At 38.3% G+C, this 17,495-nt stretch overlaps 1 protein-coding gene across 12 annotated transcripts in view; it reads right to left on the bottom strand.

The window, feature by feature from the left end:
• The window catches only part of FHIT (fragile histidine triad diadenosine triphosphatase), a 1,484,422-nt gene that overhangs the window by 896,390 nt on the left and 570,537 nt on the right, over positions 1–17,495 (bottom strand). For 11 of the 12 annotated variants that reach the window (XM_043886316.1, XM_043886317.1, XM_043886315.1 and 8 more), the window contains one exon: positions 14,071–14,164. The exons of the other annotated variant lie outside the window; for it this stretch is intronic. The gene's annotated coding sequence lies outside the window, so the exon portion shown is untranslated. The remainder of the gene's footprint in view (positions 1–14,070; positions 14,165–17,495) is intronic. 12 annotated transcript variants of the gene reach the window in all.

Genomic DNA, 17,495 nt, shown 5'->3' with positions numbered 1-17,495 from the left:
AACAATTTTGGATCCATGATAGTAATTTATATTTGCCACTTTACTTTTTTTTTGTCTTTCTCCTTAAAGACGTGATGGTACCTGTCTTGACTACCACTGCATCCCTAGTGGCCAGTAGAGTACCTCACACATGATTGAAAAGCTAAATGACTATTACTCATATTGCTAAATGTTTATTGAAAAGCTAAATGACTATTACTCATACTGCTGTGATGACTTCTATTTCTAGTACAATCACCACTTCAGCAAAGACTAGTGCTTAGTAGGTGCATAATAATTTGCAGGGAAAAAATGAACAGCCAACCTCACTACTACTATTATTGCTATTTAACAACTAGTATTACCACCACCGGGGCTTCCCAGGTGGCTCAAGTGGTAAGGAATCTGCCTGCCAGTGCAGGAGATGCAGGAGACGTGGGTTTGATCCCTGGGTCAGGAAGATCCCCTGGAGGAGGAAATGGCAACCCACTCCAGTATTCTTGCCTTAAAAATCCGGTGGACAGAGGCGTCTGGGGGGTAATAGTCCATAGGTTTGCCAAGAGTCGGACACAACTGAGTGACTGAACAAACATTCCTGCCGCGACCCTACCATTACTCAAGTTGGCTCTCTGTTAAAAAACCAGTGGGGCTAGCATTATGCAATAACCATCCTCATTTTATAGATGAGAATACAGGCACAGAGAAGTTAAGTAGGTATCCTAAGACAAACATGAAACAGGTGGTAGAACTAAAATAATGATGTGCTTATTATTACTTTTGGTCAAATAAAGTGGGAGGATTGAGGAACAGACTGAGGATGAAGGAGGCTCTACTTTTGTCTTAAAGCCTCTTTTTGGTCTCTTAAGCACTTTCTTTCTTTGGAAAAGAATCAGGGATCCCTGAAGAAATGGCTGATTTCAGAGCTGGGTCAGGAAATGGACACAGTGATCTAGGAAAGTTTGTCACAGGAATCTATCAAAGACTACTGAGTCATATCAAAATGACTCAAAGCCAACTTGAAAGGGCTCCCACTGGCCAAAGATGGATTAATTTCAACATCAAACAGAACAATGAATATGGTAAAGTGAAACAGATCTACTTTATAAAAATCCGTGAGTTCCATAATGGTACTTTTTAAAATCACTGCTTACTTTTGCAAGTTGTGAGAGTAGCAACTCACGACTGAGAAAATACACAGAAAGAGAGAAAAAATTTTAAGCATTTTCTCTGCCTTTCCTGTATGTACTGCACTTCAAGGTAACCAAACAGGAATTACAAGTCCTTCTTTATGGAGGATTCACAGCTAATAAGAGCAGGAGAAATAAAAGAATTAAAAACTTCCCACTCTGAATCAATTTGCAACAAAGAACAATTGGAAAATAAAGCTGAAAGTACAATTCCATTTATTATGCCATTCCAGAATATGAAATACATACAAAACCTTTGCACTGAAACCTATAAAGCATTGCAGACAGAAATTAAAGAGCAAAATAAACAGAAAGACATAGCATATTCATGGATTGAAGGATTCAATATTGTCAAAATCGCATTTCTCTCAAAAATCAATCTGAAGTTTCAATGCAATTCCAATCAAAATCCCAGTAGGACTTTTTGTAGAAATTGACAAACTGATTCTAAAATTTATTTGAAACACAAATGAACTAAAAAAGCCGAAACAGTTTTAATAAAGAACTACAGAGTTGGAGAACTCACACCACTTGATTTTAAGACTGACTATAAAGCCACACTAATCAAAACAGTGTGTTATTAACAAAAGGATACACAAATGAATCAAGGGAACAGATTGAGGAGTCCAGAAATAGACTTACACAGAGATGGTCAATTTATTTTTGACAACAATGCAAGGTAATGCAATGGGGGAATACAGTATCTTTTTGATAATACTGCTAGAACAACTGGGTACCATATTGGGGGGGGGGGAAGTAGCAGAATGCTGACCCTTACTTTATACCATACATAAATATTCCATCAAGACAGATCATAGACCAAACTTTTAGGATAAATCATAGGAAAAAAAAAATCTTTGCAACCTTGAACTAGAACACGATTTCTTAGGAACAAAAGGAATGATAAGTGAAAATTTAAAATTGCTTTTTAAAAGCCACTGTCATGTAACAGAGGAAAACATCTGCAGCATACATATCTGAAGAAGGATTTGTATGCAGAATACATAAAGAACTCCTATAAATCAAAGAAAAAAAAAAAGAGGCAAAGATGTGAAGATACTTCACAAAAGAGTTTATACAGATGGCAAATAATAACATGAAAACATGATCAACATCATCAGTTATTAGGAAATACAAATTAAAACTGAAATGAGATTAAATTAAAATTTAGAGGAGCAACCTTCCCAAGGGTTGGCAAGGATGTAGAACCATTGCAAGGCTGATAAATTGATTCTGTGAATGTAAAATGGTACAACCACTTTGAAGAAGTGTTATGCCGTTTCTTTAAAATTTTCCATGTATTCATAATACACAACTCAGACACTTCACTCTCCAGTATCTGTTTATCCAAGAGAAATAAAAATATGCCCACAAAAATATCTGTACTACAAGTAGTTTTATTCATAATAATCCAAACCTGTAAACAACCCTAACGTAAACCAATGAATGAATACACAAAATGAATAAATTGACAAAATGAGGGCTGCCTATATAATAGAATGGTTGTGAGCAATAAAAAAACAAACTAGTAATACATGCAATTGCACAGATAATTATCTAAATCATACTCACTGAAGGAAGCCAGACACAAAAGAATACATATCATATGACTCAATTTATTAAAAATTCTAGAAAATGCAAAAAAAAATCCCTAGCAACAAAATAAATTAATAGTTGCCTGAAAGCTGGGACTAGGGGGAGGGAATGACTACAATATGAGATGAGGGAACTTTTCAGGGCGATAGAAATGTTCTGCATCTTAATTGTGGTGGTGGTTTCACTGGCAAGTCCCTCTTTTAAAACTCACTGAACTACACATTTTACATGAGCACAGTTTATTACATACAAATTAAACCTAAGTTGAGTTTTTTAAAAGATTTCTACCAAAGCAAAAACACACAAAAATCTGACAATCTTTGTGAATCCATTCATGTGAAGTAAAAAAAAAATAGGCAAAATCAATGCATGGTAATAGAAAAGTTGCTATTTTGGAGGGCAATTGACACATAACGACTGGACAACTTCTGGGGTGCTAGAGATGTCGCTGTCTTTATCTGTGTAGTAGTTACATGGACAGTTCATTTTCTAAGCATTCATTGAGCACTTAAGTCGGGCACTTTTGCTGTATTTCTGTTACTTCAATAAATAAAAAGTAGAGGACTGTTAGAAATTAGCAGACAATAACCAAATGCAATGTATGAATACTGTACAGCATGTGATCTGAAAAACTCAACTGTAAAAAATTTATAGAGAATGAAAGAAAACTGAACATGAACTACTTATTAGATATTAAAGAATCATCATTCACTTCATTGTGTGTGTACTATAGTTACAGCTCTTATCTGTTAAAGAAACATAAAAGAGTACTTATAGGTGAAATGATATGATGTATAGGATTCACTTTAAAGCAATGGTCCCTAATCTTTTTGGCACCAGAAACTAGTTTCGTGAAAGACAATTTTTCCACAGACGAAGGGCTTGGGAATGGTTTCAGGATGATTCAAGTGCGTTCCATTTATTGTGTACTTTTTTTCTCTTATTATTACATCAACTCCACTTCAGATCATCAGGCATTAGATCCCGGAGGTTGGAGACCCCTGCTTTAAAGTATTTCAGGAAAAATATATATATAGTCATTTCTATTTTTAAAATAGTAAAAAAAAAAAAAAAGAATGTAAAGTGAGGGTAAAGTTCAGGGATGGGGCAGAGAGTCAGAGAATGTGTGCCGATGTCTATCGTGCATATGACCAAAATCCTGTTCTTTGCACTCTGCAGATCAAAATGTTCACATCAAAATGGCTGCATCAAAATGTCCTGCTTCAGAACACACATTGCAAGAAAGGTCTCAGGGGCCCAGAAACATGACAGGAGGAACAGAATGAAATTTAAGAGAGTCCAATTAGGTTCTGAATGACAGCCAGGCAGATATATGATGACAAACAGTGCCCTTCCTTCCTCCGGAGACAGGTCTATTTTGAGCCCAAAGTGAGGAAAGGGAGTGCATGTTATCCAGGGGATTTCACCACTGTTCTTCTGGTCCCCAGTTATCACCAGCTGAGAAGCCTACCCAGGTATTAGGAGGGGGAGAATAAAACAGGAAGCAGAAAACAGACTCTGATGGTATCAGTCAGAATCTCAGCAGACAGAAGTCACATTCGACTGCAACTTTGAAGACAATTAAATATAGGAACTCCTTCCAGAGGTGCAGGTAGGGTCACAAGTTAAGGATGCTCAGATACCTGGGACTACCTACCTGCAGCATGAGGTCTTTACCTCCCTTAGTCTAAAAGAGCAAAGGGAGGCAATGTGTCACCAGAGCCTCATGAGATAAGTGAGGCTGCAACCACCACCAAGAGCTGGAGATGTGGAGGGAAAGGGAGGCTGCGGAGAGAACGCCCTCCCACCGCCTTCTCTCTTTCTGTCACCTCATCTATTTCCAGGATCTCCCAGTGACTGAAACAAACTAGAAACTGCAGTCATGGCAACCCAGGTGATACAGTCTACCGAGGTCAGTCTCCTGGGTCAAAGAGTGGGGAAGGGCAAGTTGTCTAACAGACTAGGAGGCAGAGGATGGAGAATTCCTCCCATGGAGTAGATAAGGTCTTCAAATCTGCAAAGAGAACTTATGGCCATTTGATGAAATCTCTAATTCAGCAGGACCTACAGCTTCAGATCCTTAGTTAAAATGGGAATATTTCTAAGCATTTTACAGGTGGCCTGAGAACAAGAAATCAAAGATTGTTTCACAATTATATACACAGAACATTCCGTTAAGTAGCCCCACCTGCTCAGACTTTGACTTGTAAATTAAAGTTTTCTTCTACATAAAATACTTCCAAGTTACATGGACAGAAAAGTAGAGAAAGCTGGTTGTATTTTCCATGGGGCTTTAACCATCATTCTATTAAAGAAAAGTCAGAGTCAAGTCACCATGGGCGGAAACCCAACTCCAAGGACTGATGGGGAGGAGCATCACCTTGTGAGGCTAAGGATGGAATCCTTCTGGCCAATTAGTCCCTTAAGGTCTGGCCTTGCCCTGCCCTCCCATGGGCAACTCCTAGCACTGCTACCCTTACTCCCAGGGCGTGGGGGACTGCTTTGGCTAGTGACACCAATGCTGCTTCCTCCCACCACGGGCTTTGCATCAAACGTGTCCTCTACACTTAACATGCTTCTCTCCATTCTCCTGCAAATGCCTACTTCCATCTCAACTCTCACTTCCCAAGGAAAGCTTTGCCTTCCCTAATGAGCTCAAAAACCCCAAGGCACACTCGGGTAAGACCCAGAACGTTTTCTTCATGGAAGAACTTTCACATACTTTGGTATGACTCTCTGTCTACTTGGCTGAATCGTTAGTTTCACGTGGTAAGGACTGTGTGTGCCTTTATGTGCCATCATGTACTATCTGGCTCATGGGAGGCACCAATTATTAATGAATGAATGAGTCTTCACTACAAGAGAACATTCTTCCATTCAAGGAATAGTCTAGCCTGAATTTTGTTTTATTCTTTTAATGCAATACTGTAGGGGTTTTTTTTTGTCCCCAGAACTAAATTACAGGGACTTTCAATTAGCTGATAGTTTCTACCCCACTTTTTTCTTATATCCTGTTTAAGAAAATAATATTTAATGAAATTAAAAAAAAATAATGTTTAAATTATGCTTAAGATTCACATATATCCAACTTAATTTCACAGACTGTAATTTATATAACTGCTGTTTTAAGAAATTACTTATAAGTACTTCAGAAAAGAAAAAAAAAAAAAAAAAAAAAAACACATCCTAGGTCCTATTTACTAATGCAGGAAGTTAACCACACAATTCTTTAAAGGTTTTCAAGAGGAGCTGAAACCCAAAGGACTTTAGAATTCTCAATTAATCTAGAATGAGTGGGTATATTCTGGATAAGTGAGGTTTTATTGGAACTCAAGCCCAGTTTTAAAAAAGGTCTTAAAACTTTGATTCTAATGGTAAGCAATAAATTCTTCTATGATTTCAATGCTTAAATGCCTCTTTTATGACTAATAAAATCAGTCAAATTTCCATTTTGTTTTATATCCAATTCAAAATCTATTTGTCACATGTGTCAGGAGCTATATACTCATGTATCCTGTCTGGTACCTTATTTATCTCTGAATCCCCATAAAGTTTAGCTGAGCGAACTGCACTTAGACTTACTCAGAAAGGGTGCAGTGAATGAATGACAAGAGAGTAGAAAAGGAAGCTGACATTTGTGGAGCACATTATGTGGTAGCTGCTTCGCAAGGAGTTTTACGTAACAATGACAAAGCTTAGTAAGTTTTATGTCAGGGAAGTGAAAGTCACTCAGTGGTGTCTGACTCTTTGCAACCCCATGGGCTATACAGTCCATGAAATTCTCCAGGCCAGAATACTGGAGTGGGTAGCCTTTCCCTTCTCCAGAGGATCTTCCTCCCAACCCAGGGATCAAACCCAGGTCTCCCACATAGCAGGCAGATTCTTTACCAGTTGAGCCACAAGGGAAGCCCAAGAATTCTAGAGAGGGTGCTACTCTAATGCAGACTCTATACATGATCTCATGTGATAAGGTACTTTGCCCAGACACAAAGAGATAAAGTAATTTGTTGAAGGCTACACAGCCAGAGCTGGGATTTGTTTCCAAGCTTTTAAGCAGTTGTCGTTCTGCCTTCTCTTCCTGATCTATCTCATTTTAATCTTGGCAATCCAAGAAGCAGGAAGACACTGTTCAAAAACTTCATCTTCAGACATGAAACCTTTACTATAAATGAAATGTTAAGTAGAGCTCAGTATCAGGCACAATGAAAAAGAGCTGCTCTTGGCTTACCAGGGGTGATGAACATAGAATGCCACCCAGCCTCTCCAAGTTCTGACACTGCATTTGAATAAGTTCTGGCAATCTCTGCAGCAAAATTTGGTAAACATTATAAATTAAGAAACCGGACTTGAAATACCAAGATTTCCCAAGGTTAATCATCTAATAAATCATGGAGCAGTAACTTAAACCTTGATTAACTTGACTCCAATGCTTACTTACACATGTGGACAGATGAATGTTGCATAATAGTGATTTTAAAACATTTAAAACTAACCCCAAGTTCGCCTTGTATTTGGAAAATTTTCACACAAAGAAAGATTTGGAAGTTTACACATTGTTTCTAAGTTACCCAAGATAAAATACACCAGAAGATATGATTTATTTGTTAAATGAATAATAAAGTGGCAAACACTTGGCAAAACCCCCTGACTGTACCAAGTAAATCCTAGATCTAGGATCACAAATGCAAAAAGGTGTTTTGATGAAACCAAGCTATTTGTATTCTTCTTTCCATGCACATGCTACGCACACATAACCTTGCAGTCAGGCTTTTTTTTTTTTAAAGAAAATATGTATATATATATATATATATATATATACATATATATATATATATACACACACACACACACACACGCATACGTGACCATATTTTCCCACTAACTTTCCCAAGTAATGCCCAGTTCTAGAGTAACTTTGGGTTACAAATACAGTGTGAATACAGAAAGTGGAAGCTTCAAAACCATGTACTAGTCATACTGCTATCCTTGCCCCTGTCTCTCCCCATCCCAGCCTGGCTCTGCTTCACACTGAAAACCTGCAGTGGGGTGATGACCATGGGGTTTTTCTCCTTCTCCGCCACATCCCCCTTGCTGTTCCCTCACTTCACTGTCTATTATTCAGACTCTCCCGAGGTTGAAGGACTTAGAGGAGAGGAGAGCTCTTCCTCGTGCAGCTTCTGTTACAAGCTGGCTTTGCTCTCTCTGGGTCTCTGCTGTCTGGGTATGTATCCAGGAGTCATGTCTATATCTGGCAGATAATGAGAGCTCATGTTGAACTCTCCTGAGGGACTGAGGGACTCTGTAAAGGTTTCCCAGAGGTTCTAGGTTGTTGTTTGTGACCCTCTTCCCATGGAGGAATCTGCCTTGGACCTATCCTATCACTATACCTGTCAGGATACCTATCAGTATCCTAGCCTTCTGTTACATAATGAACTAGACTCAAAATGATTCCTCCTTGTCTCTCTCCTCTGCAGAGTACATATCTGGTCCCTAGGAAACTCATATCTCATGCCCTGAACAAAAATTGGGAAAGCAGGCGAGTTCCCACACAATTGGCCAACCTGTCTTTGCCTTGCATTTCAGATTTCCTAGGGTGAGTTAGACCCCAGTGTGTGGCCCAATCTAAATTCCTCAGGCTTGATTCAGACATTGGGCCTCCGGGTCCTCCAAATGCAAGAAGTACAATTCGGAGCTCTCTGATTAGTCCTCTTGATGACCTCCTCTGACCTTGACATTACAAGACAGTACTCACTACTATTTCTCCCAAAAGGTGGTGACAATTCATTGCATGACCATGGGTCTCGCCAAAGAAACTTTGTCTCTAATCTCCTCTTGACTCAAATATTCAAAAGCCAGGGGGCAGGCTCCAGACAGTCTACATATGCAAGAGCTGGTCTTTCAATAGCTAGTTTACAGGTACCTCAGTGGAAACTGAGACAAGAAGAGACCCATTCGAACAGCCAGTTCCCTACCTGCCCATACATACATGTGTGTATATGACATTTTATATCAAATACATAGTAACAATTTCAACCAGTTAAGGGTGATATAAGAACCCTCAGTTCAGTTCACTTCACTTGCTCAGTCATGTCTGACTCTTTGCGACCCCGTGAATTGCAGCACGCCAGGCCTCCCTGTCCATCACCAACTCCCGGAGTTTACACAAACTCATGTCCATCGAGTCGGTGATGCCATCCAGCCATCTCATCCTCTGTCATCCCCTTCTCCTCTTGCCCCCAATCCCTCCCAGCATCAGGGTCTTTTCCAATGAGTTAACTCTTCGCATGACGTGGCCAAAGTTTTGGAGTTTCAGCTTCAGCATCAGTCCTTCCAATGAACACCCAGGACTGATCTCCTTTAGGATGGACTGGTTGGATCTCCTTGCAGTCCAAGGGACTCTCAAGAGTCTTCTCCAACACCACAGTTCAAAAGCATCAATTCTTCAGTGCTCAGCTTTCTTCACAGTCCAACTCTCACATCCATACATGACCACTAGAAAAACCATAGCCTCGTCTAGACAGACATTTGTTGGCAAACTAATGTCTCTGCTTTTTAATATGCTATCTGGGTTGGTCATAACTTTTCTTCCAAGAAGTAACTGTCTTTTAACTTCATGGCTGCAATCATCATCTGCAGTGATTTTGGAGCCCCAAAAAAATAAAGTCTGACACTGTTTCCCCATCTATTTCCCATGAAGTGATGGGACCGGATGCCATGATCTTAGTTTTCTGAATGTTGAGCTTCAAGCCAACTTTTTCACTCTCCTCTTTCACTTTCATCAAGAGGCTCTTTAGTTCCACTTCACTTTCTGCCATAAGGGTAGTGTCATCTGTATATCTGAGGTTATTTATATTTCTCCCAGCAATCTTGATTCCAGCTTGTGCTTCTTCCAGCCCAGCGTTTCTCATGATGTACTCTGCATATAAGTTAAATAAGCAGGGTGACAATATAGAGCCTTGACGTACTCCTTTTCCTATTTGGAACCAGTCTGTATGTCCATGTCCAGTTCTAACTGTTGCTTCCTGACCTGTATACAGGTTTCTCAAGAGGTGGGTCAGGTGGTCTGGTATTCCCATCTCTTACAGAATTTTCCACAGTTATTGTGATCCACACAGTCAAAGGCTTTGGCATAGTCAAAAAAGCAGAAATAGATGTTTTTCTGGAACTCTCTTGATTTTTCGATGATCCAGCGGATGTTGGCAATTTGATCTCTGGTTCACCTCTGCCTTTTCTAAAACCAGCTTGAACATCTGGAAGTTCACGGTTCACGTATTGCTGAAGTCTGGTTAGGAGAATTTTGAGCATTACTTTACTAGTGTGTGAGATGAGTGCAATTGTGTACTGGTTTGAGCATTTTGGATTGCCTTTTTTTGGGACTGGAATGAAAACTGACCTTTTCCAGTTCTGTGGCCACTGCTGAGTTTTCCAAATTTGCTGGCATATTGAGTGAAGCACTTTCACAGCATCATCTTTCAGGATTTGAAATAGCTCAACTGGAATTCCATCACCTCCACTAGCTTTGTTCGTAGTAATGCTTTCTAAGGACCACTTGACTTTGCATTCTAGGATGTCTGGCTCTAGGTGAGTGATCACACCATTGTGATTATCTGGGAAATGAAGATCTTTTTTGTATAGTTCTTCTGTGTATTCTTGCCACCTCTTCTTAATATCTTCTGCTTCTGTTAGGTCCATACCATTTCTGTCCTTTATCGAATCCATCTTTGCATGAAATGTACCTCTAATTTTCTTGAAGAGATCTCTAGTCTTTCCCATTCTGTTGTTTTCCTCTATTTCTTTGCATTGATCACTGAGGAAGGCTTTCTTACCTCTCCTTGCTATTCTTTGGAACTCTGCATTCAATGGGAATATCTTTCCTTTTCTCCTTTGTTTTTCATGTCTCTTCTTTTCACAGCTATTTGTAAGACCTCCTCAGATAGCCATTTTACTTTTTTGCATTTCTTTTCCTTGGGGATGGTCTTAATCCCTGTCTCCTGTACAATGTCAGGAACTTCCATCCATAGCCCTAGCACTCCCTAATTCAATAGTAATCATCAGCTCTCACTGATCACTGCTGATCTGTGTGATCACCACCATTATGAAAGATTTTATAACCAAAAGCATACCTTGAGAATTTTCCATTTCATACATTCTCAGATTAGAAAAAAAATCTATTTGAAATATGCAGACTTAAACTAACATTGCAAAATATTCCTTATACATTAAATTACTCTCAAATTACTAGCTGTCGGTGACATCCCTGATAGTGAGTGCCCAGGGTTTCCCTGGTGGCTCAGATGGTAGAGTGTCTGCCGGCAATGAGGGAGACCTGGGTTTGATCCCTGGGTTGGGAAGATCCTCTGGAGGAGGAAATGGCAACCCACGCCAGTACTCTTGCCTGGAAAATCCCATGGGCGGAGGACCCCCAGTAGGCTACCGTCCACGGGATCGCAAAGAGTCGGACACAACTGAGTGGCTTCACTTTCTTTACATTTTACAACTTTTACAAAAGCCCAGACGGTCAGAAAGAGCTTTACCAAATTTGGATCAAATTTTTAATAGAATGATTTTTAATTATTTTTAAACAACCAGCTCAGAGTTATATTCTAAAAAGCTACTTAACAGTATTTGCAGCTAAGAGAACATGCAATTACCAGAAAAATCTAGTGAAGTCCTAGTTCTTATATCCTAAGGTGAAAAATAATGTGGGAAAACAATGTAAAAAAATTATATATATATATATATATAAATCACAAAGTGAAAATGTGATATTAAATCTAGTTTGTCCATGTCCATCTGAAAGCATTCTGTAAACTGCCTAAGTTTAAAAATAATAATTCTCTAGTATACAGTTAAGTCAGATGTCTAACCATCATCCTTTTATCTGGGGCTGCTGAAAAATAAACTTTAGATCTATTCACAATAAAACATAAGGTACTTCCAGACTCAATTCCTTTTAAGAGTTTTTCCTTCCATATATGCTCAAAGATCTATAACAACTAGATTAATGAGCCAAAAAGTACATTTTAAAAGATTCTCTAAGAGGATTTTATAAAAAGTAGAATTTGATTATGTTTTAGGAGAGGAAATTTCTTTAACCTAGAGGGAGTCAGCAAATGTGAAATCACAAAAAATATTCAGATTTTTGAAAGGAAAAAACCTCACCAATGGTCTGAGAAGGAGGAGGGTGAAATTATTTAATTACTCAGAGTAATGAAAGCTGGAGGGTAAAGATTGGGGAAAAACACATAAGATAACTGTTTCACTACCTTCACTTGGCCTTGATTTAAATCAGAACACTTTCTGCCCTGTATTACTCCAAACAATTTACCAAAAAGGAAAATATTCTTTCTAAGTAACCCAAAGCACAAGTAGCAAAAACTTCAATGTTATCATACAGCAATTATGATGCTCTAGTTTATGTTTCAAATAGTCCAGAATTGCATATGCTCACGAAGTGGTCCTGGGTGCAGCAGGGGCTCTTCATTTTAATGCAACACTGATTTTCCCAGCAGTTTTCCTCTGCCACCGCATATCTTTCTTTCATAACCCTACGTGGTCCTCCATAGAAATATCCCTTTAACCATGAACACTCAGGAAAACAAACCCCCCTGTACCAGTGGAAAGGCATGTGAAAGAATCCAGTATCTTTGCTTTCTGCAGAACAAGGCAAAAAATATTTCTTTCAGGGTCACCATCCAATTGAGCTGAGTGTTTTAATATTGATACTCTGCAGCAGGTAATTTAATTTGTTTTTAGGAAGGATGAGAATTAAAAGCAACACAAAGAGTAATAATGAATCAGGGGCTAGAATTTTCTCCAAAGTTAGAAACTTTAAATATAGACTCCTTAAATTAGGAAGGGCCTCAACACTGAGGAAATGATTTTGCAGAGGGAAGTGAGAGAAACCGCAAGCGATCTGTCTACAGCCTCCTAGAAGGAATGAATCTCTCGCCCCCGTCAAGGGTTCCTTCCACGACCATGCTTTTTCCTTTGCCCTTTCCTCCTGCCTCTTAATCTCTCTGACAAATGCTCAAAGCGTCATTTAAATTAGTCCCCTACTCAAAATAACAAGGACTTGCCAAAGAAAGGCAAAGTTTGAGATACAGATTCCAATTAAGTACCTCTGATTTCTGGATAACTCGAGTCTTCCAGAAATTAACTCCAGCAGCATGTGTTATTTATTTATACTCAACCCTTTTTCTATAAACAACTTGATATGCTTGCAGAAATATATAAAATGCAACCAGCTAAAAATAAATACAATGGGGAAATTATCACAAAGTGGGGGGAAAGAAAAGGATAAAGCTAGCCTATTAAAAGCACCAACAGTAGGATCTTGTGGAAAGGACAAGTATTGAAATTCCAAAAGAAATCTCCTGGAGAAACTGTCTTACACCAAGAAAGCAACTTATATAACTGGTGGCTTGTAGCAAATATCATAAGCAATGCAACAACAGTGACATATCAGAGGGACTTCCCTGGCAGTCCAGTGGTTAGGACTCTGCCCTTTCAATGCACAGGGGTGTGGGTTCAATCCCTAGTTGGGGAGCTAAGACCCTACATGCTTCATGGCCAAAAGACCAAAACATAAAACACAAGTAATATTGTAACAAATTCAATAAAGACTTAAAAAAAAATAGTGACCCAACAGAAATAAACTGTGGGTTGAAATGAAATGTTAATAAGGGTTTGTGAGTAGGGATGAGGCACAGATTTATCTTTTAAAGTCTTAATATGCAGGTTTTGGATTTCTGAAGTAGGTCATTCCTGAGCCTTGCAAGGTTAGAAAGAAAAAAGGCTGAAAGGAGAAGAAAGAGGAGAAAGTTACAGAGTAGGGGGAGACAGAGGAAACAATGACAGGTTGATGTCAACCTAGGCATCATTTGTTAAAGAACCAAAAATAATTTATCGCATAATTGGAGGCTCAAATTCATACATCACCTGAACTCAGTTGCACTTTTGCTATGTTATAATGCAATATAGTGTAAATCAATTGGCTCAGAATTTAAAATTAGAGCCCAATTACCTGTGTAAGGGAATCATAAATCCAACTTGTATTTTTCTAACAGGGTTAACAACTCATGATGCCCACTTAAACTCGGGAAAATCAATTTTCTGAGCTTAAGAGCAATTGTGTGTTGGTTTTTTTTTTTCACCCTGGTCTACAGCCCCAGGTTGAAAGGCTCAGGGTAATGAATATAGTGACTGGGGGAGGGTAGGAGTCTCGAGTAAAGATAACAAACACAGAGCATTGAATATGTTCAAAACACCAACCACACGTAGGAAAAACAGGATTGGGGGCACTTACGTGTAACAGGCAACCAGAACCTGGACACCTGCTATTCGGTGATGGAGTGAAGGCAAAACACTCCTACTGTTTTTCCAGTTCAGCAAAAATTTCCCTACGGATAAAGAGGAAGATGAAATAGTAAGGGCAGAGCTTGCACTCCTGCTAAGAGCATAGCAGAACCAGGCCTGCCTGACTGAGGTCACACTTGCATGAAACCCAGAGAGTCCCCTCTCAGGGGGGTTTGCTGGCCTTCTCTTCTACTGAAAACATCTGAGGGAACACTGTGTGGAGAGCAAAGGGCAGTGGAATAAAGCTGCGGTGATGGAGGTGGAAGCATCAGTAGGAACAGCCTTCAAGGAGGATGGTTCAGCACCGCAGGTGCCTGTTCATATATTCTACGTGCCCACCCATGATATCACACATTCTGACACTGAAATTCCATCTCCATGAAATTCTGCTTGAGAAACAATTGAACCAGGTTGCACACACATACATACAAGGTTCCTCATTGCAGTGTTGCTTCTAAGAAGTTGGAAGCAGACTAAAAATGCATCAAGGGGAATGATTTAAGTAAATTTAAACAATTTAATGATGTACGTAAATTTAAGCATTTCACCCTACAGGGCAATACTATGCTGGAAATGCAGATGATGATGTAAAATTCTATGGACACAGCACACTGTAAGATAACATTACAAAAGAGTGTTACTGGCTATGTTGATTTTGAATGTTGTGTATGAGCGCACAAGTGAAGCAGACAGTCTGAGAGAAAATACCTTCACATATTAGTTAAGGTCGTTACTGTGTGGTGGAATGCTAAATCATATTTATTTTTCAAAAAACTTCTCCTGTGGTGTTGGATTTTTTAATTTTAATTTTATAAAAATGGCAGGTATTCCTTTCATAATCTGAAAAAAAAACTACTATGGCAGTTTCTATTTTGGATTTTTTTTTTTAATAAAGAGGACAAGAGGAAGAGTAGCAATATATAGAAAAGTCAAAAGCCCATGTGGCCCACGAGGCTTTCCCTGAACAAAGCACTAGCACCAGTCCCAAAAAAGATTTCTGTTTTTACACAAAATTCCACTGACTATACATATTATTGAGGAGGGGAAACAAATGCACCAAAACAAATCATCTGTCCACCTTACCTTTGTATTCTGTGGGTAAAAATACCCCAGTCCGTACTATGCTTCTGAGAGCAAAGGATGTCCCTCCAAGACCCAAAATACAGCTAGAAATCTCGGCAATTGTGCCTTTTACACCAGGCTTATTAGTGTCTCTGTTTTTCTCATCTTCCAAATGGACATGTAAATCTACTACTTCACAAAGCCAAAGTGCTCTTTTTAAAGCACAGAAAATAGCAAAGTAACATACCAGTAGAACGCATGCTTCTCACTGAGTCATTTCTGTATTTTAGTTTCATCTGCTCTATGCCAGGGTAAGATATTTGCAAACTCACAGCAGAAGAATTATAAGGACCTTTGAGACCATCCAATGCAACGCTCTCATTTTTCACAAGAGAAAACTCAGAACAGTCACCAAGTGAGTCAGTCAGGACTAAAGCTGAGGGTCGGCCTCACAGTCTACTGTTTATCACTTCATCTCTAATTCCAGTCAAAGATACAACTGTGTTTCCCCTTTCTAGAGAATCTGAATATTTCTGTAGCTAATGTTGACATAAATCAGACTTTGTGAGATAGAGAAACAGAGAGAAAAGCAGCAAACCTAACATAATATACCAGCTAGCTTTTCCAGATACATCTGAGAGATAGTTTCAATAATGGAAAACACTTCATACACTGCTTTATAGAATCCACTCTCGATTCTGTGATAGAAAAAGGTAAAGAGTTCACATGGAGAAGCCATATGGGTCATTTGGTGGCATTTTTAAAAGGTTTACTTTCAGACATGCATGATTTAAAATGTTTTTCCTTTTTCTCCTCTCAAACCCAAGCATATTCAGTATAAAATACCTGGAAAATACAACAAAATATTAATGAGTAGAGAAAGAAAATATATCACACTATTCTACCAACAAAAGACAACCACAGTTAAAATTTCAGCATAGTTCCTTCTTGTTTTTTATTTCTTTTCAAATGGTTGATATATATGTCATTAATGTATATGTCATTAATATATATAATGTCATTAATATATATATTAATTTATATGTCATTTCTAGATTTCCTTTTCATCTAAATTACATCTAAGCATTTAAATAGTTAACAGCTATTTGTAAACATCCTTTTAATGTATGGACTGTATTCCGTGGTATAGATTTTATATTTTTTTAATATTTTTATATTTTTTATATTTTTATATATTTTATATTTTTTATATTTTTATATTTTATATTTATATATTTTATATTTTTTTATATTTTTTTTCTGTATGTTATGTAATTTAGGGTTTTGCTATTGAGGGCAGGAGGAGAAGGGGACGACAGAAGATGAGATGGTTGGATGGCATCATCGACTCAATGGACATGGGTTTGGGTGGACTCCTGGAGTTGGTGATGGACAGGGAGGCCTGGCGTGCTGCGGTTCATGGGGTCACAAAGAATCGGACGCAACTGAGCAACTGAACTGAACTGATAATGTTGTAATGAGCATTTGAAAAATAAACCTCCATCTTAATCCTTGATTATTTTCTTAATTTTAATTCCTAAAGTGGGGAATCAGTAGCTTAAGTATTATAAACCTTTTAAAGTACCTGAAAGTTGGTACCAGATTTTCTTGTTTGTACCAAAGGTATATAAAAGTATTCATCTTATCGTGCTTTCCCAGTAATTATCATATTTTTAAATCTTTGTTCATCTTACCCTATTTTAATTTGACTCTGTCATTGAACAGCATCATATATTTGTTACAAATTGTGTTTCTCATTTGGAACATCTACTCTTGAGGTCTTTGCCCATTTATCTATTGAGTAAGAAGGGAAACATTTTTATTGAAGACATCCAATTATGTTTTCTTTAATAAATAAAATAAAATACAACTTTTAAGCAAGTTAATAGCCTTTCTGAATTCACTAAAGCCTAACAAAACAAAACTCCTTGCAAAATCAGTTAAGAGACATAGAGAAAATAGAAGAACGCTTTTTTTTCCCCATAAGTATATGTTCTATGGGCTCCATTTAGTAAGTGATATGTTTGTGCAACTTTCTGTGACTGCTGATCAAGTGTGAGATTAACAAACTGTTGAAAATAAAATGAAAAGCTGGAGGATGTGGCTTATGAAAAATCACACTCTCTTTTTTTAAAAGAACGTGCTCTGGTTCACACTGGTGGACTAAGAAAACCCATTTTACCTCCTTTCTCACCCAAAGTTACTTCTGAATGATACTAAAGGAGCCCATAAGTGTTAACCCATAACCACAAAGAGAATGGGAAGAAGCCATTAGAAGGTGAGTGATTTCAATAAAAGTCTGTTGACTTAGAA

Source organism: Cervus elaphus, chromosome 24 (genome assembly GCF_910594005.1).
Source record: "Cervus elaphus chromosome 24, mCerEla1.1, whole genome shotgun sequence".
Classification (NCBI taxonomy): Eukaryota; Metazoa; Chordata; class Mammalia; order Artiodactyla; family Cervidae; genus Cervus; species Cervus elaphus.
Note: the sequence above shows the minus strand (reverse complement) of the source record. Positions and strands in the feature narration are given on the sequence as shown.